The sequence below is a fragment of the Somniosus microcephalus genome, chromosome 18 (assembly GCF_052327205.1).
Source record: "Somniosus microcephalus isolate GS21.2 chromosome 18, FLI_Smic_1.0, whole genome shotgun sequence".
Classification (NCBI taxonomy): domain Eukaryota; kingdom Metazoa; phylum Chordata; class Chondrichthyes; order Squaliformes; family Somniosidae; genus Somniosus; species Somniosus microcephalus.
In genome coordinates this window covers 58,912,353-58,937,055 of record NC_141004.1, presented here as the reverse complement: position 1 = coordinate 58,937,055, position 24,703 = coordinate 58,912,353, and positions in this window count along the sequence as shown.

The following is a 24,703-nucleotide window of genomic DNA, read 5'->3' as shown; positions in this document are numbered from 1 at the left end:
CATTAAGTTTAGTAGTACCGATGCCTTTTTCTCATCGGCTACTTCATTTGCCTTGCAATATACTTCGACTCTTTCCACATACGTGGTCCAGTCTTCTATTGTATTATCGAAGGCAGTGATATTGCCAGTCTTCGGCATCTTGGAGATCTAAGATGGCGCCTCCCGCGCTTTGCCTTCTTCCCCGATTGAACAAAATGGCGCCTCCCGCGCTTTGCCTCCTTCCCCGCTGGATTAAGATGGCGCCTCCCGCGCTTTCTGCCTTTTCCGCTGCTGCCAGCGCTGTTGCTGGTGTTTTTATGCCTTGATGGCGATGCCCTATGGTCTTCGCGCGCTACCCCCCGCGCTGCTGCCAACGCCGCTCTCTGCGGTCCCCGTGGCAAACTGTAGCTCCTCGCGGCTTTCTGCGCTTCTAATTTCTTTTTCTTTTATTTTAATTACTGTTCCCGTCGTCAGAGCAGACCCTATGGAACACTTCCCTCCCTCTTCTCGGGTCTGTACGCTGCCAGGCTTCGTAGCACCGGCCGCGCCCTGTGTGCTCCACCCTCTCTCTCTCTCTCCTCTTCCCGACAACGCTGCTCGGCCCCGTTGAAAAGCCACCCAATCGAGCTCTAGCCCGCCACAGCCCAGGAAGGATCAGTGTACTACCTGCCACCAGCCCGATTAGCTGGAACACCATAGACTGGATAACCAAGCCCAGCTCTCGACAGCCTCGCCTGCAAATCTTCGAATTCGATGAATCAGAGGGCAGTTGCCCACGGTCGACGCCCATTTCTTCTGTTTGTTTGTTTTTTCTTTTTGGATTTCTTCCTTCTGGTTTCGACCTCTAATAACTTCGCTTCAGGGATGGATCCCCGTGAGGTGGTGCAGAACTGTAGGTAAGTTTGGATCTGTTCGTCGCCAATGTAATGTCCGTGTGTAATTGAGACACGGACTGCAGAAGTTGGTTATAACAGGTGTTTACTGAATGGAGACAAAACTGGAACTACTATACAAAGTTACTACACAGGCTTATATACAGGGGTGGTCACTACTGGTACTGCAGTATACAGGGGCTGCAGAATATAGTTCCTTCTTCAAGGTACATACACTACACCTAGGGCACAGGCTCACTTAGAAAGCTTTCCTGAGCAGAAAGCAGAGGCTGCTGTATCTGAGAATGCAGCGGCCATTCTGCTTTCTCTGCCGGTGAGATGAGGCAGCTCCGCAGCCTAAAGGGATGAAGCCTGGAGGAAGAAGCAAAGGTAAGAAATCTTATTAATACACTTTAGACTCATCTCACACACTTACCTCTCTACATTTGCACTCATCACTCACCTGCATACCAGACATTTCGGCCCCTCCAACCCCCGCAGACCCACGGCTTGCCTCGCTGACCCTGGTGAGTTTCGGAGCCATCGGGAAGCCCAAACTTTAGGGCTCAAAATAGGGATGAGCCAAAAAAACTGCCTGTTAACAGGCAGTTAATTGGCACTAATCCCCTTCCCACCTCGAGGAGACGGGACCCAGCGTGGGTCGTGTACCCGCCTCCTGGGAAGATGGCACGGAGGCGGGTTGGGGACGGGATGGGTACCCGCCCCCAGATTCTGCAATGTTCCCGGCAGTCCCGCCTCCAAACCCGCCTCCCCAGGGCTGGCAAAATCTCCCCATTGTGTTCAATTCTGGGCACTGCACTTTAGGAAGGATGTGAAGGCCTTAGAGAGGGTGCAGAAAAGATTTACAAGAATGATTCCAGGGATGAGGGACTTCAGTCACTTGGACAGACTGGAGAAGCTGGGGTTTTACTCCTTAGAGCAGAGAAGAGTGAGAGAAGATTTGATAGAAGTGTTCAACATCATGAGGAGTCTGGACTGAGTAGATAGAGAGAAACTGTTCCCATTGGCAGAAGGGTTGAGAACCAGAGGACACAGATTTAAAGTGATTGGCAAAAGAACCAAAGGTGACATAAGAAAAAACTTTTTTACTCAGCGAGTGGTTAGGATCTGGAATGCACTGCCTGATAGGTTGGTGGAGGCAGACCTAATCACGGCTTTCAAAAGGGAATTGGATAAGTACTGTAGGGTTCTCAAAATTCCCACATTCCCCAGAGTTATTAATAAAGGGACCCTGAAGGACGAAGTTATAAGGGAACCCTAAACAAAATGGCTTCTGGACCTTGTGGCAGAAGCCTGCAAGAGCAGGGCCCTGCAAAAACGGCAGGTCAAATTCAAAGGGGCTTTTGAAAACCCCGACATGCCGGGGCCTGTGAGAGCTGAAGCCAGACAATAGATAATGCAGAATACGCATTCTTCATTTTGAAACCAATCAACTCAGGAAAGACTTAATCTTGAACCCATCAAACCTTTGCATAAATAATCGCTTACAGTTTAAACTGGCTGCTGAGCCAGGAAGATACCGATTCACATCATGAATAACAAACACTGAGACATTAAAGAACATTTAACAACGGGGCAACCACCCAAAAGGCAGTTAAAGTGAACAACTATAATCACTTTAACGAGCCCGGCAAAAATCGGACAAAGAACTAACCCTGATTTGGCGCGCAGATAACAACTTCCGAAATAGTATAATTGTAGGCCCACCGGTAACCAAAAGAAACACAGGACACACGGGGCAGCGAGCAGGCAGGCGTGACGAGGCGAATGGCAAGGCCGATAAGCAGAGAAGGGCAGCGTGGAGAAGCGTTGGGGACGAGCAGACACATACCCTGGTCCAGGTATACTCGGAACGAACGAAACTGACGAACGAAGCAGGGGTAGAAGAAGAAGCAGATGACTACGAGCACCGCCGTAACAAAGGGCCGGGTAAACCATACCTTCGGGTCATTACCACTGCACAGGTAATGATCTAGGCCACCGCGACCAAGCCAACACCGAAGACCGCCAACCGAACCCCAACCGCAACAAAAACTTCGACGACCAGACCACCACCAGAAGAACAAAACCCGAAGTTTCCATTCTGCAAGGTAAAGTACCCAACAAAGACTTTACTCCCTATCTCTAATGGAGGAAAAGAGGGTGCTTTACTCAGACGACTCCACCGCCGCGCCCTGGGACCACGTGACGACGGCAGGCCCCAAAGGACACCAAGAGTGAACCCCAAAACCACAACCGGCTTAATCGACAGGATCCGACCGGTCCAGAAACCCTTATTGGTGAGCATAATCCCCGGCCACTCACAGCACAATTAGTTAGATATTGGGGGTGGGACAAGGGTAAGGGAATTAATACTGTGATTTTTTTCCCTCGATGTGCCATGTGTTCCCCATTCCCAATTAAGTGTACTCTTGTAAGCCTGTAACTATTCCAGTAATTTTCAGTGTTGTAACTTTTATTGTGCCTTTTAATAAAAATACAGTTTTCTTGTACCAAACCAGTTGTCTACTCCAATTCTGTATCGCCGCCTGTACCTAAGTTCGGTGTCTAGAACCCAGGGGTGTGGGAGCAATTCAAACTGTTCGGGAACCCAGTCAGAGGTGAGCTGACTGCACACATGCCACCCCCTACAGAAATGGCGACCGCGGCAGGACTCCGGCAACCGGGGTGTGATACAGTAGACACTGATTCGGGAGAGCAAACCGTACTGGAAGAGAGGATTTCTGACTATGTATTCAGTAAAGTGAATATCACTAAGAAGTGGATCACTAATCTGTTAAAGGCTGGGCGTCCGGTAGATGCCGCAGCTAAATGGACAGAAGGGAAGGATCATAGGAAATCCATAGAAATGGCAGTCTGGCTGATGTGCTTCAAGAAACAGATACAGCTTCTGGACAGGCTCGTTGAAGCACAAGCAGCCGAGATACGGGAGTCAGCCCTGGAAGTCCAAGACAGGACTCTAGCAGGGGAGAAGCTACTGGTAGCATTGCAGGCCCTGAACCAGGAAAGGGTACAGTTAATGGGGCAGCATAAGGCCAGGCTGGAATATCTACAGTGCCAGGTCACCGAAGCCAAGAGCAATGAGCTGAGGTTGCGGGAGAAGAATGCCCGCCTAGCGAGACAAGTAAGAGAGCAGGAAGAGAAAGTAAAAGATATAAAGGCAACCTATAAGTTAGCGAGCGAGCAGGGGTTTGAAGATGCAGATCATGGCCCCTGCAAGGAACAGATAGAGAATCTGAGCCTTGCCCTAAGGAAGGCAAAGGGCATGGTGTGCCTCATAAGCCCGAAGGCAGCCCAGGCGGATTTTACAGGGAACGAGGGGAGAACGGTTCAGACACCAGTGGTAGTGCCAAGGGACGACCCGGTTGAGGAACAGGAGGTCCCACGACCACCACCCGTAGCGTCAGGTTTTAGCAAGGTCTGGCAGCAAGGGAGGATGGAGTTAGGGGTAGAAGCGGAGATGGAACAACCCCCGCAAGAGAGGCTGGAACCGGGGCCGATGTGCACGGCCCGGCAGCGGAGGTTTGGCCCACCCACTCGTGACGGGGAAGAGAGACCCCTCCAAAACCAGTTTGTAGTTCCCTACGGCACCCAACAGCTTAGAGCTATGGTAAGCCACATACCAAAGCTCACAGAGAAGGGGGACCCCTCAGTCCACTTCAGGGAGGTGGAGCAGGCGGCCAGCATCAACGAGTGCGATGATGCCGAACAGGCCAAAATGCTGCTGTTCTCCCTGGAGGGTAAGCTCCTCCAGTCCCTTTCTGACCAGTGTAAGAAGGGACAGTGTGAGTATGGGGAACTCAAGGAGGAAGTTCTTGAGGCCATGGGGATGAATGAGGGAAGTCCTTTCTCCCGAGTGGAGAAGACAGTGCAGGTCGCAAGGGAAACCCCGCAGGCTTTCGCGGACGGGTTGTGGCCGGTGTATAGGAGTGCCTGCACAGGGGCATCTAACCGGGCGTTCCTGGACCGGGATCAGCTGGCCCACTGGCTCCGTTGTCTGGTGGCAAAAAGCTTGCCACAGGTCAGGGCCAAGGCGGAAGTCTGGTTTGACCCCAAGAATCCCCTGACTACCGAACTCACGGTGATCAGACAGTTGACCCTAGCCTACAGGAATGGTAGGGGAACCGATGCACACCCACCTAAGGGGAAGGTGCATGAAGTAAAACCCGGACAGGGTAGGAAGGAGTGGCATCAGGAAGGGAATAACCCTTCCAGCACGAAGCTTAATTGTTACGGGTGTGGGAAGGATGGACACTGGAGGAAGGAGTGCAAAAACCCTTGGAAGGATAACAAGGGAAAGAATTCCTCAGCCCCAGCCCAAAAGACAGAGTTAGGGATCCCTCCCGCCACAGTTGAGTCAATTTTGGACACGATGAGGACCCTATTGACTGGCCCTGGGAGGGTAGCGGCCACTACAGGTGCGCTCACCCCATCAGCCCCATCCAACCCACAGCCCTGACTAGAGCCAGCGCAGCCTGTTTACCTGTGTTCCCTGCAGTACGACTTATGGAAGAGACCCTTCGTCGAGATGGAGGTAGAAAAGGTAAAGCGGGGGCGTCATGCACCGTGATCCATTCAGATAACCCCACCACCTCACCTCTATTGAGCGGGGTCCCATACAGTCTGTCGGGATTCACAGGTAGGGAACAGGCTGGCCCATTTTCCATCCCGCTGTCCATTCGTTTGGGAACACGCCGCTCTAAGTGGACCTGTATCCTAATGAAGTGGGAAGTGGAGGGTGGAAAGGGGATCCTGGGAGCCGACTTTATTGTAGGCCACGGGATCCTGGTAGATTTAAGGAATCATTGCCTATGGAGGGCAAGTACAGGAAAGGAAGGCGGAGTAGTTGTCATCCCAGGGAAAGAGGGGAAGGGGACCATGTGCACCATGAAGCTCAAAGAGGGTTATAACCTCGAGCTCATGGTCAGTAATACCCCAAAAGAGTTCCAGGTATTTGTGCGAGCCCACCTAGCCACATTTGCCACACACAAGCACGACTGCGGGAGGGTCAACAGGTTCGAGGTCAGCGTAGACGGGGATCCTATGGCCCGACCACAAAAACAGTACAACTTCCCCAGGGAAGCGGAGCCAGACATGGAAGCAGCCATGTCCTCCTTAGTACAGCAGGGGGTCCTGAGACCGATAGCCACCCACGTAAACTCTCCACTGTGGCCGGTTAGAAAGCCGGACAACTCCTGGAGGGCCACGGTGGACTATCGGGTGCTCAACAGTAACATCCCAGCCTGTGCACCCACAGTAGCAGCAGTTGCCGATCTGATAAAAAGTATCCCAGCATCCGCGACCACTTTCACGGTGCTGAATACTTCCAACGGGCTTTGGTCCATCCCTTTAAGGAGGGAGGATCAGTACAAGTTTGCCTTTACTTTTAAAGGGCAACAGTACACCTGGAACTGTTTACCTCAGGGCTTCCACAATAGCCCTAGCATTTTCCATCAGTGCATGGCAAACAGTTTAAAGGGCTTCAGCCAGCCCAGACAGTTAGTACAGTATGAGGATAACCTGCTCCTATTCACGGATTCGAGAGAGGAGCATGGCCCACTACTGGCCGAACTGCTGGAGCTGCTCAGGCAGGAGGGTTTTAAAGTAAATCCAAAGAAAGCGCAGATCGGCCAGCAGCAGGTGAAATTCCTGGGCCTGACCGTACGCGCTGGGGAAAGGGCCATAGATAAAGCTAGAAGGGAAGCAGTACAGCAGGAGTTAGCAGTCCCCAACACAGTCACGGGAGTGCGATCTTTTCTAGGGCTAACCGGGTACTGCAGAGATTTCATTGAGGACTATACAGCCACAGCAGCCCCTCTGCTCCGACTCCTACACAAGGGAGTGGAGTGGGTTTGGGATGAGGGTTGCCAGGCAGCATTTGTCAGGCTCAAGGAAGATCTGCAGACCGCACCAGCTCTAGGGGCCATAGATGGGGGCAAAGAGTTCTTCCTGGAGGTAGCAGCCAGCGGGGACAGCCTGAGTGCTGTGCTGCTCCAAGAGCGGCATGGCAGGCTGAGGCCGATGGTCCACTCCTCCAGAATACTCACGGAGGTGGAGAAGAGCTACTCCAATTGTGAGAGCATCTTTTGGCCACACATTGGGCTGTGAAAAGATCGCTGATCTTCACAGGCACCTCTCCCATCACCCTCCTCACCCATCACACGCCCACCCAGATGCTCCTGGACGGGAGAATCAAGGATGGGACAGTGAGCAGTGCCCGCATTGCTCGCTGGACCCTGCTTCTCTCACAGATGGACCTATAGGTGAAAGGTCTCTGCGAGCCAAAGCTCGCAGCTAACCTGGTATATCCTGGATCAGCCCACCGGTGTTCCATAGAAGGGGTTTGGGAAGTGGACATATGTTTGCGGGCCGGGATACACCCCACAGGCCGCAAAATCTATGTGGATGGCTCCAACACGGTATCTGCTGGGGAGCGACTCACAGAGTGTGGAGTTTATGACCCAGCGGCAAACATTGCCCTGGCAATTAAGCTCCCCAGCACCATGAGCGCCCAGCAGGTTGAACTTTCCGCAGTAGTGTACATCGTTACACACCCCGAAATCTTCCCCACCCCATACACGATTTGCTTGGACAGCATGTTTACGTGCAATTCGTGTACAGAGTACCTGGCCATCTGGTCCCGCCGCGGATACACTTCCGCTGACGGGAGACCCCTCACGGTGAAACCCCTGCTGGAGAAAATCTTAGCAGCAGTGGGGGAGGAAGGGGAGGTTTTCATCCATAAGGTGAAAGCCCATTCCTCCGCGGAACCCCGTAGTCAGGGCAACCAGCAGGACGACGTGCTAGCTAAGGAGGGTGCCCACACAGGCACTTTCTGGGACCCATATGGGTCCAGTCCTATAGCAGCAGTCAGGGGTAGGAATGGGACACAAGGGAGTGCAGGGGTAGCTTTAGCCCCGGACCTTAAGATGGTCCAAACCCAAGACCCCGTCCTCAAGGCAGTCCTCAGTGCAGTGACTGAGGGAAAAAGGGTAGAGGGCTCTTACGGCACAGCAGCCCTCTCCGTCAAGGAAGGCATGCTGTTTAGGGGAGAACAATGGGTGGTACCACAGCAGCACCAGAGGGAATTCCTTCAATTGGCCCATGAGGGTCCAGGAGCGGGGCATCCCGGGCCTGAGACCACCTGGCAGCGGGTGGAACAGGCAGGATGGTGGCCAGGACTCAGGGAAGATGTCTGCGAGTTCTGCGCCAGCTGTCTGGTGTGTGCTGCTAACAACCCTGACCCCCACAAAAGGAAGGTACCTATGGGACACATCAGGAGGGTAGAGGGTCCATGGCAGTCGATCCAGGTCAACTACATCGGGCCCCTAGCCACCGCCCAGGGAGGCTATAAGTGCTGCCTAGTCCTGGTAGATGTGTTCACGAAATGGATAGAAGCCTTCCCCTGCCGAACAGCCACAGCTCTGGGCACAGCTAGGATCCTGGTCAGGGAGGTGTTCTCGCGATGGGGGCTACCACAGTACGTGGCGTCCGACCAAGGGAGTCACTTTACCGGGCAGGTCATGCAGAATACCCTTAAGGTACTCGGCATCGAGGGGAAATGGCACGTTGCACACAACCCACAGTCTTCAGGGATTGTGGAGAGGATGAACAGGACCTTGAAAGAGAGGCTGAGGAAAGAGATGGTGGACTCACCCAGAAAATGGGCAGTGGTCCTACCATTGGTCCTGATGGGGATCCGAGCCAGCCAGTCAAAAAGCACGGGGTACTCCCCGCACGAGCTGATGACTGGCCAAGTTATGCGGACCCCCACCCATGTACTAGCCCCGGTGCTCACAGAAGGTCAGCTCAGGGAGGTGAACCGGGACAGGTTCGCCAGGAATCTCTTCGAGCACCTCAAACAGGTCCATGAGCAGGCGGCTGGGAACATGGGAAGGCAGCATCGGAGTAACCGACTGCTGTTGGAACCCCGAAAACACCACGAGTGGGAGGTAGGGGATCAGGTTATGGTGAGGAATTTTGCTCGGGTAGGAAGTCTAGAACCGTTATACATGGGGCCCTACAGCATTGTGGACAAGGCAAGCCCCATGGTATACGCCATAAAGATGCCTCGGCGCATCAAATGGTTCCATATTAATCAATGTAAATTGTTTAAGCCCGAGAAAAGTGAACAGCCAGTTGGGGCAAGGTCTGAGGATAGAAATCCTCAGCCTGCAGCAGGGGAAAATTCACAGACTGCACAGGTGGGTGCAGTGGCTTATTTTAGGGGAGGAGCCATCCCGCCCACCATTTGGGACACTCCCCCACTCCTCTGGGATTTAGAGGAGGTGGGACCTGAGGGTGAGGACCCTCAGCCTGCAGCACCAGGCTGCAAAGAGTTACCTGCCCCTAGCACAGGTTTAAGAGAGGTAAAGGCTGAGGATGAAAATCCCCAGCCAGCGGTAGTGGGAAGCCCACAGACCACATCGGAGGGGGCAGTGGCTCGTGTTAAAGAACCACCAGCCAGAAAAACCCCACCAGCCAAAGTCCCTAGAAGGTCCCCACGAACGCCACGGCCAAAGAAACCGTGGTCACCGGCTCCCCAGTTTAAATGGGCAGCCTCTAAAGTCAGGGATTGGTCTGAGGACAGAGGTCCCCAGCCAGCAGCCGCAGGCTGCAAGGGACCGAAGGAACAGGACAGAGCAGCCCCACCGAAGGGAGTCGTGTGCTGCAGCTCGAACAGGGATTTGGTTGGCCGCCCGGAGACGGGCGGCGGATGTACATAGTTTCTGTAATTTAATTTGGTTATTGTTAAGTTTGGGTTTTAGTTTAATTTTAAATAAGGTGATTGGTAGTTTAAGTATTATTGTTAAAGAATGTTTGTATTGAGTCGAGATCGCAAGACTCGACTATGCTTTACCCAAGCCAGAGAACCTTCTCGGGACCTGGCTATATGCTCTTGTGTCTCTTTACAGAAGGGATTTCGAGATGAAGGGGGGCATACTCCTACTCACACTGATAGGAATGAGCACTGGGAAGTGAGGTGACGTGGAGGACTCCCACATCTATGGGTGCTCAGGAGAGAGAGCACCGGTTGTGACTGCTGGGGGTGGTGAACGAGGCATGGAGGAGCTCGCCAGGCAGCAAGGACACACAGAGAGGGGTGCCCTGCCACCACCAAGGGACCAGGGAATGGGCTGGTACTAGTGCCAACGGAAAAGGTGCTATACCAGAGGGTACACTACGCGATGGCTTCCATGATCCTGAACCTCACCGAGGTATACTTACCGGAGTGGTGCCCCAAAGAGACAGAACAGCTATACCAGGCCCTGTTAAAAGAAACGTTTAGGAAATTCTACGAGTTCGATTTTGCCAATGTAGACAAGACAGAACTGTACACTACACACACGGAGTATTTTGGTAATGCGGGGAGACAAAGAAGGGGAGCCTGGAATGATGGTTTCACAGCATTTAACACAGGATCCTCTGTCATCAACAGCCTGGATGACATAGAATTGCAGACACAGATAAACGGTTTGAAAACACAGTTGCGAAAAATCTTAATGGATGAAAATGCAGTAGTAGGCTCAGAGTTACACGAGGACCAAGCTATGACGGTCCATTTGAAAGAGATCATTGCTGAGCTGGAGAAGCACGCAGAGACTGTAAATGCCCTCATAAGAGAGGACAGAAATGCTTCAGATCAGGCTGCACAGAACGAGATGTGCGTACTGTACGGGGCATGGTTGCTGGGCGAGGGCCGCAGTAACCTGGAGGATTTAAAACAGGGTTTAGTCCCCTCCTGGATCAGCAACAAGCACCTCGCAGCCCTCCATCCATTTGAGAATGCATTGAGCCCGTGCCAACTCTGGCTAGCTTCTGAGGCCTACCCTGTCCCAGTAGGTTGTGGGCGGTCTAACCACACTATCATGGGGATAGTAGTGAGGATGCCGGTCATGGGTGGGACAGCCCAACCCGCACCGGTATACAGGGTAGAGAACATTGGAGTCATTCAAGGGGGTGCACACACCCGTTTTACAGCGGTCCCACCTTATGTCATAAAGTGGGAGCACGCTATGACAGGTACTGACCTCTTGGGGTGCCGGAGCCGGGGAGCACACATAATATTGTGTCCCCAGCACTTGAACGCCTATTCAAAACCATAGTGTGGGTTTAAAGCTGCTGGCGCAAAACCTATAAACTGTACCATGGAGGTAATGGCACAAGATCATGTTCCCCACATGTAGCATATATAGGAGGTGGGACATATTGTGTCACCACAGGTGCACCCCACTACCAGCATGGACAGCATAGCTGGTGTCCGGTAAGTGACAGCAGTTTCTGCTTTAAACCCGAGGCAGAAGTTCAAGTGGCCCAGGAACAAATTGTCCCCATTCCTGAACCCTCCACTGTTCACCTCACTATAAAAGAGAATTTTACCAACCTGCAAAAATATGTAGCGCATTTCGGCTATGAAATCCGCCCTCTCCCAGAACATCTTACCAAGATACTAAAAGCAGTAATCGTCTCCCAAAAACATTTCTACACATTAGAGCAGAAGACAGTAGAGATAGGGGCCAAGATATTGGACATTGTAGTTCCACCCTGGTGGGACATTTTTGAAAATATAGAGGTCCCTTCATGGGTTAGAATGACTTCCCACATCCTCGTGGTTTGCCAGCTGGGAATAGTATTGTACCTAGTGTGCACTCAGTGCAAGGGAAAAGGCCAAATACTAGAATTCCAAAACCAAAGGACGTGGAAAGAGCATTATGTTAAGGTGGAGGGAGATACACCTGTTTGAATCTTTTATTTTGTATTTTTGAATAAAGATTGTCGTTTTTTTTGTGTTTTTTGTTATTTTTAATAAAGATTTTGACGTGTTATTTTTAATAAAGATGTGTATGTACCAAGTGATGCAGGGGTGTTGGACCCCCTCCATGCTTGGATGTGTGTAAATAATTGTATTTTGCCTATGTATGCTTGTGTACACTACATTTTCAAAGAATGGGAAATGTGTGTGTCATGGGATTATAGATAGGGAATTACAGGGAAGATTGGCTGTGGAGGGTCGGAATTTTGCTCACCTTCGTAGGTATGATACTTAAAGCGAGTTTAGTATCAACAGGGGGGAGTGTAGGGTTCTCAAAATTCCCACATTCCCCAGAGTTATTAATAAAGGGAGCCTGAAGGACGAAGTTATAAGGGAACCCTAAACAAAATGGCTTCTGGACCTTGTGGCAGAAGCCTGCAAGAGCAGGGCCCTGCAAAAACGGCAGGTCAAATTTATTAGATCCGTGATTTTTAGGGTATGATGTTTCCCAATAACTACACGGAGGCTGTAACTTAACAATCAACAGGTGTTTACTGGAGTAGGGTAGTCTCAAGACTGGGAGTACAGAGGCATGCTCAAAGCTTATATACAGGTGTGGTCACTGCCGGTACTACAGTATACAGGAGCTGTAAAAGTAGTTCTCTCTTAAAGGTACATACACAACAATTCCTCCCCTTTTAGATTAGCAGTACCCATAATATTCAAATAACAATTAACACTTTAACATGCGCATTAAACAGAAATAGTCCATTTATAGATTCAGTCTTTGGGGCGGCTTCCTGACCCTTTCTGGATAGCGCCTTTCCTGAGGTTCTTGTTCTTGGTGCAGAGGCGATTCTGGCTCCCTTTCGTCGGTTAGTTCATCAGTTTCCACTGCTACTGTTTCTGAGGTAGATGCTACCGGTATGTCGGGTTCATCCCCAGGTACGCGAGACATGGGGTTGACTCGTTCCTGTGACGCTAAGATCTGGTCGACGTGGCGTCTCACAATGTTCTCCCCGACATCCACTGTTTACATTAATGGCCCCTGCCGTGTGCATATCGTTCCGGGTTGCCATTTCTCTGTTCAGTAGTCACGGGACAAGACTGGTTGGCCTATATTGAAGTTCCTTGTCGGCTTCTCATTGATGTGCTGGAATTGTTTATCCTCAACATTTCTTCGCACATTTGGTCTGAGCAAATCCAGACGAGATCTCAACCTTCGGTTAAAGAACATCATGGCCGGGGCCTGGTTGGTAACTGCATGTGTCGCATTTCTGTAGGCTAACAGGAAATTGTCCACCTTATGCTGTAATGGAATTTCATCATCGCACATGGTCTTTATCGCCTTTTTAAAGGTTTGTACGAACCTCTCAGCCAATCCATTTGTGGCTGGATGATACGGGGCGGATGTGTAATGCCTTACCCCATTCCTTTTCATAAATTTTCGAAACTCTTCGGACACAAACTGTGGTCCATTATCAGAGCTAATCTGCTCTGGCAAGCCGTTCCTGGCAAATATGGTCCGTAGGACTGCAATCGTTTTCTCTGTAGTGGTTGAGGACATTTTTATCACCTCAGGCCATTTCGAGTGAGCATCCACTGCTATTAAAAACATTGAGTCCATAAATGGACCAGCAAAATCAATATGCACCCGTTACCATGGAGAGGAAAGCCACTCCCATGGGTGTAGAGGGGCATGTGGTGGTGCATTTTGGACCTTCTGGCATCCTGAGCAGCTCTTGGTTAGGTCCTCGATTTGTTCATCGATCCCCGGCCACCACACATAAGCCCTAGCAAGGCTTTTCATTTTCACCCCTCCCAGATAACCTTCATGAAGCTCATTTAGCACTCTCTCCCTTAACTTGGGTGGAATTACCACTCAGGATCCACACATCACTGTCCCCTGGCATACTGACAGCTGTTCTCTTCTGGATGAGAATGCTGGCAACAGTGAGTCGCCATGTGTTGGCCATCCCCTCACCGTCAAATCATATACCCGAGACAGTGTCGGATCATTGCGGGTCTCCTTCTCTATATCCGAGTTAGTTACTGGCAATCCTTCAATTATTAACAAATAAAATATCTCGATAGGGTCCACTGCTGGTGCTTCCTCCACAGTAGGCAGTGGCAGGCGTGATAGCCCATCAGCGTTTCCATGCTGTTTCGTGCCTTTATATTCTATTTCATATTGGTGCGCCCCTAGCAAAAGGGACCATCTTTGTAACCGTTGTGCAGTCATCACCGAAACGCCCTTCTTTGGATTAAAGATGGAGACAAGTGGTTGGTGGTCAGTCAGCAAGGTGAACTTCTGTCCATGCAGATAGTGGTTGAATTTGTTTACTCCCCATACTAGCCTGAGGGCCTCCCTGTCAATCTGGGCGTAGTTGCGCTCGGCTGAGGTTAGTGACCGAGACGCAAAGGCTACTGGCCTCTCCAACCCATCTGGGACTTTGTGCGACAGCACCACTCCAATACCATAGGGTGATGCATCACATGCCAAACGAATTGGTAGTGCTGGGTTGAAATGGGCCAACACCTCTTTTGATGTGATCAATTCTTTGCACTTCTGGAAAGCTCGTTTACATTCGTCATTCCACTTCCATGGTACCCCCGTTTGCAGCAGGGTGTTCAGTGGGTGTAATACTGTCGACAAATTTGGTAAGAACTTATGGTAGTAGTTCACCAGCCCGAGGAATGACCTCAGTTGTGACACATTTTCCGGTGCTGGAGCCTTGACTACTGCCTCAATCTTTTCAGGGGACTTATGTAACACCTCTTCATCAATAACGTGGCCACAATACAAGATCTGCTTCTGGAAAAACTCGCACTTGTGGCGATTAGCTCGTAGCCCATATTCCTTTAATCTAGTAAGCACCTGCTCCAGGTTGGCGAGGTGATCACTGTCATTTTCGCCCGTGACCAGGATGTCGTCCAAATAACACTGGGTCCCTGGAATCCCTTGCAGGACTTGATCCATCGCCCTTTGCCAAATAGCCAGAGCCGATGCTACCCCGAACACCAGCCGGTTGTATTGGTAGAGACCTTTATGAGTGTTGATCGTGAGGTATTGTTTCGAGGCTTCTTCTACCTCCATTTGCAAGTATGCCTGGGCTAGATCAATTTTGGTGAAGCGTTTACCTCCAGATAGCGAGGTGAAAATATCCTCAATCCGTGGAAGCGGATATTGTACCGTGTGAAGGACTGGGTTCACTGTCACCTTAAAATCCCCACAGATGCGGACCTTCTTTGGTTCCCCAGGCGTATTACTCAATGACCTCTTCATTACAGGAACGATGGGTGTAGCCCACTCGCTCCAGTCTACTTTGGACAGTACTCCTGAACGTTCCAACCCTTCCAGCTCTGCTTCGACGGCTGGTCGGATCGCATAAGGCATTGGTCTGGCCTTAAGAAACTTTGGGCTTGCATTTTCCTCTATTTTAATCATTGCTGTTATGCCTTTTAGTGTTCCGAGTCCCTCCTGGAACACTTCTTGTGCGTCAGTTAGCATTTTTGACAGTCGTCCAGGTGTGACGTCGTCATCCTTTTTGGCCTCAACCTGCAGTGCCCGTATGGAATGCCAGTTTAATTGTATCTTCTGGATCCATTCACGTCCTAGTAGTGGTGGTCCTCCATCTGGCAATGTGTATAGGTCCATTTTAGGTATTTCCTGGCCTTTGTATATCACTTTCACCCTTATTTTTCCTTTGGGGTAGACTTTTTGCCCCGTGTACGTCTTCAAGACAATCTCTGTAGCTTTCAAGGGTATATGTGAGAATAGCCGCTTGTAGTCCCTTTGGTTTATGACTGTTAGGGCTGATCCTGTGTCCAATTCCAATTTCACTTGGACTCTGTCTATCTTGAGTGTGACCCAGATAGTCTGGTGATCCTCCATTTTGTTTACCTTATGTAGTTTCAGACAACCCAGCTCCTTGCTTCCGGAGTCTGTATCACTTTTCTGTTCCTCTGAACTACTGTCCATCACCTTATGTACCTTTTTGTACGTCTCCTGTGGAGATTTCTTGCTGTTGGTTTTCTTCCCTGACCTGCAGACTCTTGCTATGTGTCCTGCTTTTCCACACTGTCTGCACACTTGGTCCTTGAACCAACAATCCTTCTGGTCATGTGTTGTTCTGCCGCAGCAATAACACTTCCCTGCTCCATATGACATTTCATTGGTGCCATATTCTTGCGGTCTCCGTTGTATCTCTGCAGCGCCCCTTGCGGCTGCTTCGTGTGATACTGCCATGCTGAAAGCCTTGTCCAGCGTAAGATCCTTTTCTGATAGAAGCCGTTTCTGGGTTCCTTCGCTTTGAAGCCCACACACAAACTTGTCCCTTAACGTATCTGCTAGTCCCACTCCAAACTGGCAGTGTTTCGATAGCTTGCGCAGTTCCGTTAAGTACTCAGCATTACTTTCGTCTTTATGCTGGTACCTTTTGTGGAACTTAAATCTTTCTGCTATCAGCAGCGGTGTGGGGTTTAAGTGGTCCTGTAGGATTTCTACGATGCTTTCAAAATTCTTATCCACGGGCTTCTCTGGGGTTATTAGGTTTCGCAGTAAACCATAAGTTTTTGCACCCATGGAATTTAACAAAACCAGTGCTTTCCTGACATCTGGCACTTCATTCGCCTGGCAGCACACCTCAATGCGTTCCACATATGTCGCCCAATCTTAGACTTCATTGTCGAACGGAGAGATACTGCCACTCTTCGGCAACCCTGGGTGTGATTCAACTGTCAGAAATGGCATCTCCCGCGCTCTCCCTTCTTCTCCGCTGGCACAAAATGGCGTCTCCCGCGCTTTCCTTTCTTCCCACGCTCGCCCTTCTTCTCCGCTGCGGCTTCTAAAAATGGCGTCTCCCGCGCTCTCCCTTCTTCTCCACGGTTCAATGGCATCTCCCGCGCTCTCCCTTCTTCTCCCCGCGGACACTGTTCAGCCCTTGAGCCCTGGCTGTGCTCTGTGCATTTTCCTGTGCGCCTTCCCGTTTCCGCCGTTCGGTCCTGAACCCGGCTGCTGTTTTATCCTCTCTCTGTTTTGTTTTTCCTCGATGCCGCTCGGTTTTCAACCCCCAGCTGTGCCCTGTGCGCTTCACCCTCTCTCTTACCCCATCGACGCTGCTCGGCTTTTCCTCTGCCATCGGTCAGCTCCAGCCGCCACTGTCCAGGAAGGGTGTGCGCTGTACCTGTTGCCAGTCTGTTGCTGGATCGTCGTGGCTGGGGAACCAAGCCCGGCTCTCAACAGCCTCCCCTGTGATGTTCACTCTCTGCCGGACGACTGGGCGGTTGCTCGTGGTCGACGCCCGTGCTTCTGGCCTCGACTTGCTTCCACCACCCTCCCGGAGCGAATCCTTGAAGGGAAATGCAGAGCTGCAGGTGCATTCGAATCGACCTCATCGCTGTTGTGTATGTACCTTTAAGGGAATAACTGGTCTTAGACTGCAGTACCGGCAGTGACCACCCCTGTATAAAAGGCCCTAGCAGTCTTCTGTAGTTTCAGTTTCAAGCTGCCTCTTGTTCAGTAAAGTACCTGTTAACTGTTCTCCCGAAGTCCGTGTATTACTGAGGCGCGGACTTTACAGTGGCGATGAGTAAGTTCGAACTCACCTGCAGTGTGGCATTATCTCACGGGGATCTCGCCTGAAAGGAAGGTCCTGGAAGGTCGTAGTCTGAGCAACGGGCGTCGACCGAGGACAACCGCCCAAAGAATCCATCGGTGTTTGGAGAATTGCGGGAGAGACTGTGGTTCCAGCGAATCGTGCTGGTAGCAGGTAGCGCACTGACCCTTCCGGACTGCGGCGGGCTCAAGCTCGATCGAGCGGCTCTACAAATCAGGCCGCGCAGCGTCGCCGGGAAAAGAAAACAAGAGAGAGAGGGTGGAGCGCACAGGGCGCGGTCGGTGCTCGAGAACAGGACAGCAGAGAGAAACTAAACGGGGGTGAAGGAAAGCGAGATGCGCCGAAGCTGCAGGTCGCTGCCATTACCCCGTAGAACGCTAGGAGCAGCGTGGCAGTAAGGGGAAGAAGCAAAAGCGTGGGAGGCGCCATTTTATCCCGTTGGGGAAGAAGCAAAAGCGCGGGAGGCGCAATTTTATTCCATTGGGGAAGAAGCAAAAGCGCGGGAGGCGCCATTTTAAATCGCCCAAGATGCCGAAAAGTGGCAGTATCACTGCTTTCGACAACGAGGTAGAAGACTGGACCACGTATGTGGAAAGAATCGAAGTGTACTGCAAGGCAAATGAGGTGGCTGATGGAAAGAGGGCGTCGGTATTATTAAATCTGATGGGTGCGAGTACGTACGGCCTATTGCGGAATTTAATTACCCCAGCTAAACCAATGGAGAAAAGTTTTGAGGAGATTGTTCATATCTTACAGGAACACCTAAGCCCTACACCACTGCTGATAGCAGAAAGATTCAAGTTCCATAAAAGAAACCAGCACAAAGATGAGAGCAATGCTGACTATCTTACGGAACTACACAAGTTATCGAAGCACTGCCAGTTCGGAGCAAGTCTGGCAGACACCTTACGGGATAAGTTTGTCTGCAGGCTCCAGAGTGAAGGAACCCAGAAACGACTACTTTCAAAAAAGGACCTGACGCTAGAACAGGCTTTCACCGTGGCAGTATCCTACGAAGCAGCAGCACGGGGAGCTGCGGAAATACAACAGAAACCACAAGAATACAGCGCTAACGAAATGGCGTATGGAGCCGAAAAGTGCTATCGCTGCGGCAGAACAACCCATGAACAGAAGGACTGCTGGTTTAAAGGCAAAATATGCAGGCAATGCGGGAAAATGGGACATATAGCAAGAGTCTGCAGGTCGGGAAAGAAGACCAACACGACAAGAACTACTAAGGAACAGTACAGGAAAGTAAAGAAACTGACAGATAGTAGTTCAGAAGATCAGGAGAGTGATAAGGGCTCCGGGAGCAGGCGACTAAGTTGTTTAAAGTTACACAACGTGATCGCAAAAGAAGATCACCGAACCATTTGGGTCACCCTCATGATAGCAGGGTCTCCAGTGAAGATGGAATTGGACACAGGATCAGCCCTAACTGTCATGAATCGACGAGACTATGAGCGGCTATTCTCACACATACCCTTAAAGGACACGTCCATTGTATTGAAGACATACACGGGGCAAAAGGTCTACCCCAGAGGAAAAATAAGGGTGCCAGTTGAATATAACGGAAAGGAAACACAGAAACTATACATGTATATACTATGAGATGGAAGACCAGCATTATTGGGACGTGAATGGATCCGAAGACTACAATTGGAATGGCACTCCATTTTGGCACTAACTGTGACTGACAAAAAAGATGATGACGTCGCACCTGGACATCTGTCACAAATTCTATCTGACGCGGAAGAGGTGTTCCAACAAGGACTTGGGACTCTAAAAGGAGTAAAGGCAACCATAAAGATTGAGGATAACGCAACCCCAAAATTTTTCAAGGCCTGACCGGTGCCATACACGATACGCCCAGCTGTGGAAGCTGAACTGGAGAGTCTGGAGCGTTCGGGGGTGCTGTCTAAGGTGGACTGGAGCGAGTGGGCCACACCCATCATTCCTGTAATGAAGAAAGCATTGAGCAGCACGCCTGGGGAGCCAAGGAAGGTTCGCATCTGTGGGGACTTCAAGGTGACTGTGAACCCAGTCCTGCACATAGTACAGTATCCGCTTCCGCGGATAGAAGATATTTTCGCCTCACTATCTGGAGGGAAACATTTTACAAAGATTGACCTGGCTCAAGCATATCTACAAATGGAGGTGGAAGAAGCATCTAGGAAATACCTCACGATAAACACTCACAAAGGCCTTTACCAGTACAATCGACTGGTATTTAGGGTAGCATCGGCCCCGGGTATGTGGCAGAGGGCAATGGAACAAGTCCTGCAAGGGATCCCGGGGACCCAGTGTTATTTGGACGACATCCTGGTTACGGGCGAAAATAACAATGAACACCTTGCCAACCTGGAACAGGTGCTCACAAGATTGCAGGAATATGGGCTACGAGCCAACCGTCCCAAATGCGAGTTCTTCAGGAGACAAATCTCGTATTGTGGCCACATGATTGATGAGGAAGGGTTGCCTAAGTCGCCGGACAAGATTGAGGCTGTTGTCAAGGCTCGAGCAACAGAAAATGTGTCGCAACTGAGGTCGTTCCTCGGGTTGGTGAACTACTACCATAAGTTCTTGCCGAATCTATCTACAATTCTGCACCCACTGAACGCCCTCCTTCAAACTGGTGTAACATGGAAATGGAGTGATGAGTGTAAGTGTGCCTTTCAGGAATGTAAATGCCAAATCACTTCAAAAGAAGTATTGGCACACTACAACCCAACACTACCGATTCGGTTGGCATGTGATGCGTCACGTTACGGCATTGGAGCGGTGCTGTCACACAAATTCCGTGATGGTTCAGAGAGGCCAATAGCCTTTGCATCGCGCTCGCTAACCTCAGCCAAGCGTAACTACACCCAGATTGACAGGGAGGCCCTCAGCCTGGTGTGGGGGGTGAAGAAGTTCAATCACTATCTGCACGGGCAGAAATTCACCCTACTGACTGATCATCAACCCCTGGTCTCAATTTTTAACCCAAAGAAGGGCGTTCCGGTGATAACGGCGCAACGGCTGCAAAGATGGTCACTTTTTCTAGGGGCACATCAGTATGACATAGAGTACAAAGGTACGAAACAACATGGAAATGCTGATGGGCTGTCGCGCCTACCGTTGCCTACGGCAGAAGAAGCACCTGCAGTGGACCCTGTGGAGATATTCCATGTGACCATAGTCGAATGTTTGCCTGTTACAAACGCAAGTATTGAGAAGGAAACCCGAAATGACCCAACACTCTCTCGGGTCTATGATTTGACGGTGAAGGGATGGCCAGCATGTGGCAACTCACTGTTGCCAGCATTCTCGCCAAGGAGGGAACAGCTGTCAGTGTGCCGGGGAACCTTGATGTGTGGATCCCGAGTGGTAATTCCACCCAAGTTGAGAGATAGAATACTCAATGAGCTTCATGAGGGTCATCTGGGAGGGGTAAAAATGATGAGCCTAGCCAGGGCATTTGTGTGGTGGCCGGGAATCGCTAAAGAAATCGAGGAGATGACCAAGAGATGCACAGGATGCCAGAAGGTCCAAAACGCTCCACCACAGGCCCCGCTACATCCATGGGAGTGGCCCTCATCTCCATGGCAACGGGTACACATTGATTTCGCTGGTCCATTTATGGACTCAATGTTTCTAATCGCTGTGGACGCCCATTCGAAATGGCCAGAGGTCATTAAAATGTCCTCCACCACCACGGAGAAAACTATTGCAGTCCTAAGGACCATCTTCGCCAGGAATGGGTTGCCAGAACAGATCTGTTCTGACAATGGCCCACAGTTTGTGTCTGAGGATTTCCGGAGGTTCCTGAAGAATAATGGGGTGAAACATTACACAACTGCTCCATATCATCCAGCCACAAATGGATTGGCTGAGAGGTTTGTTCAGACCTTTAAAAAGGCCATAAAGGCAATGTATAATGACGACATACCACTGCAACACAAGGTGGATAACTTCCTGTTTGCTTACCGGAATGCGACACATGCAGTAACCAACCAAACTCCAGCCGTACTGTTTTTCAACCAGAGACTAAGATGTCGCTTGGATTTGCTCAAACCAAACATAAGACGAGATGTTGAGGATAAGCAGTTCCAGCACATAAATGAGAAGCCAACCAGGAGCTTCAAGATAGGGCAACCAGTCTTGGCCCGCGACTACCGAACAGAAAAATGGCAGCCAGGCACGATATGCACACAGCAGGGACCACTAATGTACACAGTGGACGTTGGAGAGAGCATCGTGAGACGCCATGCTGACCAGATTCTAGAGTCACAGGAACAAGCCAAACCTGTACCACAAGCATGTGCACCTGGTAATGAGCCCGAAGTACAGATTGCGTCTACCTCAGAAGCAGGGGTATTGGAAGCTGACGAACCAACCAATGACAATGAGCCAGAATTGACTCCACCGCCAGAACAGAATACTCGAGAAAGGGGCTATCCAGTCCGGATCAGGAAGCCTCCTCAAAGACTGAACTTATAAATGACTATTTCAGTTGATGTGTATATTACTGAGAAAATTGTAATTGTAATTAGTTATTATTTAGTTGTTAAATGAATGTTATGTACTGTTTATCTAAAAGGGGAGGAATTGCTGTGTATGTACCTTTAAGGGAATAACTGGTCTTAGACTGCAGTACCGGCAGTGACCACCCCTGTATAAAAGGCCCTAGCAGGCTTCTGTAGTTTCAGTTTCAAGCTGCCTCTTGTTCAGTAAAGTACCAGTTAACTGTTCTCCCGAAGTCCGTGTATTATTGAGGCGCGGACTTTACAGTCGCCACTATTAGATCCGTGATTTTTAGGGTATGATGTTTCCCAATAACTACATGGAGGCTGTAACTTAACAATCAACAGGTGTTTACTGGAGTAGGGTAGTCTCAAGACTGGGTGTTCAGAGGCATGCTCAAAGCTTATATACAGGTGTGGTCACTGCCGGTACTACAGTATACAGGAGCTGTAAAAGTAGTTCTCTCTTAAAGGTACATACACAACAAAATTCAAAGGAGCTTTTGAAAACCCCGACATGCTGGGGCCTGTAAGAGCTGAAGCCAAACAATAGATAATGCAGAATACGCATTCTTCATTTTGAAACCAATCAACTCAAGAAAGACTTAATCTTGAACCCATCAAACCTTTGCATAAATAATCGCTTACAGTTTAAACTGGCTGCCGAGCCAGGAAGATACCGATTCACATCATGAATAACAAACACCGAGACATTAAGGAACATTTAACAACGGGGCAACCACCCAAAAGGCAGTTAAGGTGAACGACTATAATCACTTTAACGAGCCCGGCAAAAATCGGACAAAGAACTAACCCTGATTTGGCGCGCAGATAACAACTTCCAAAATAGTATAATTGTAGGCCCACCGGTAACCAAAAGAAACACAGGACACACGGGGCAGCAAGCGGGCAGGCGAGATGAGGCGAATGGCAAGGCTGATAAGCAGAGAAGGGCAGCGTGGAGAAGCGTTGGGGACGAGCAGGCACACACCCTGGTCCAGGTATACTTGGAACGAACGAAGCTGACGAACGAAGCAGGGGTAGAAGAAGAAGCAGACGACCACGAGCACCGCCGTAACAAAGGGCCGGTAAACCATACCTTCGAGTCATTACCACTGCACAGGTAATGGTCTAGGCCACCGCGACCAAGCTAACACCAAACACTGCCAACCAAACCCCAACCGCAACAAAAACTTCAACGACCAGAAGAACAAAACCCGAAGTTTCCATTCTGCAAGGTAAAGTACCCAACAAAGACTTTACTCCCTATCTCTAACGGAGGAAAAGAGGGTACTTTACTCAGACGACTCCACCGCCGCGCCCTGGGACCACGTGACGACGGCAGGCCCCAAAGGACAGCAAGAGCGAACCCCAAAACCGCAACCGGCTTAATCGACAGGATCCAACCGGTCCAGAAACCCTTATTGGTGAGCATAATCCCTGGCCCCTCACAGCACAATTAGTTAGATATTGGGGGTGGGACAAGGGTAAGGGGATTAATACTGTGATTTTTTCCCTCGATGTGCCGTGTGTTCCCCATTCCTAATTAAGTGTACTCTTGTAAGCCTGTAACTATTCCAGTAATTTTCAGTGTTGTAACTTTTATTGTGCCTTTTAATAAAAATACAGTTTTCTTGTACCAAACCAGTTGTCTACACCAATGCTGTATCACCGCCTGTACCTAAGTCCGGTGTCTAGAACCCAGGGGTGTGGGAGTGATTCGAACAGCTCAGGAACCCAGTCAGAGGCGAGCTGACTGCACACATGCCGCCCCCTACAGTACCTGGAGGAAAAATTTTGCGGGGCTACGGGTAGAGGGCGGGGGAGTGGACTAGCTGAAGTGTTCTTGCAGAGAGCCGGCACGGGCTTGACGGGCCGAATGGCCCTCTTCTGTGCTGTAACCATTCTATGATGCTATGATTCTATGATTCTATAAGTGAGAGTCCCAGTCAAGCACATACTTGGCTTCTGGTCCTTGGCTTCGTTTTTAGATTTACTTAAGGCAATTTTTTTTCTGTTTTTCTGAGACTGTTGAAGCATAGAAAAAATAAGAGCAGGAGTAGGCCATTCGGGCCTTCGAGCCTGCTCCACCATTCAATTTGTTTTGTGAATGTTATTTTTTTGTCTTTAATGTTGTCTGAAATTCTTCCTCGGTCCAAAGGCCACTAACGGAAGTTAATAACTGACAAATTAAAAACAGAAAAATTAATGAATTATAAATTAATAACTGAAAAATTAATAACTAATAACCAGCCAAAACGAAACATGGTATTAATGCCAACTGGAACTTCAAACACAGTGATATTGTAAAAATTAAAACTGAAATATTAGGTTATGGTTTGTGTTGTGTCTGTGTATAATAAGACACAGACTGCAGGAGAACGGTACAACGGTGTTTACTCAACGTGGCTCACACTGGAACTGATCTGTACAGATTACTACTCAGTGTTATATACAGGTGTGGTCACTGCCGGTACTGCAGTATACATGAGCTGTAAAAGATAGTTCCCCCCTTAAAGGTATATACATTACAATTCCTCCCCTTTTAGATTAACAGTACCATAACACTCATTTAACAATTAAATATCAAACTAATTACAATTAACACTTTTAACATACAACATTAGCTGAAAATAGTCTATTTATATATTCAGTCTTTGGGGAGGCCTCCTGATCCTTTCTGGATAGCGCCTTTCCCGAGTGTCTTGCTCTTGGTGCGGAGGCGATTCTGGCCCCCTGTCGTCGGTTGGTTCATCCGCTTCCGATGCTACTGTTTCTGGGGTAGATGCGACCTGTACATCGGGTTCATCACCAGGTACGTATGGGCGAGGCATGGGGTTGACTTGTTCCTGTGACTCTAGGATCTGGTCAGCATGGCATCTCACGATGCTCTCCCCAACGTCCACTGTGTACATTAGTGGGCCCTGCCGTGTGCATATCGTTCCTGGCTGCCAT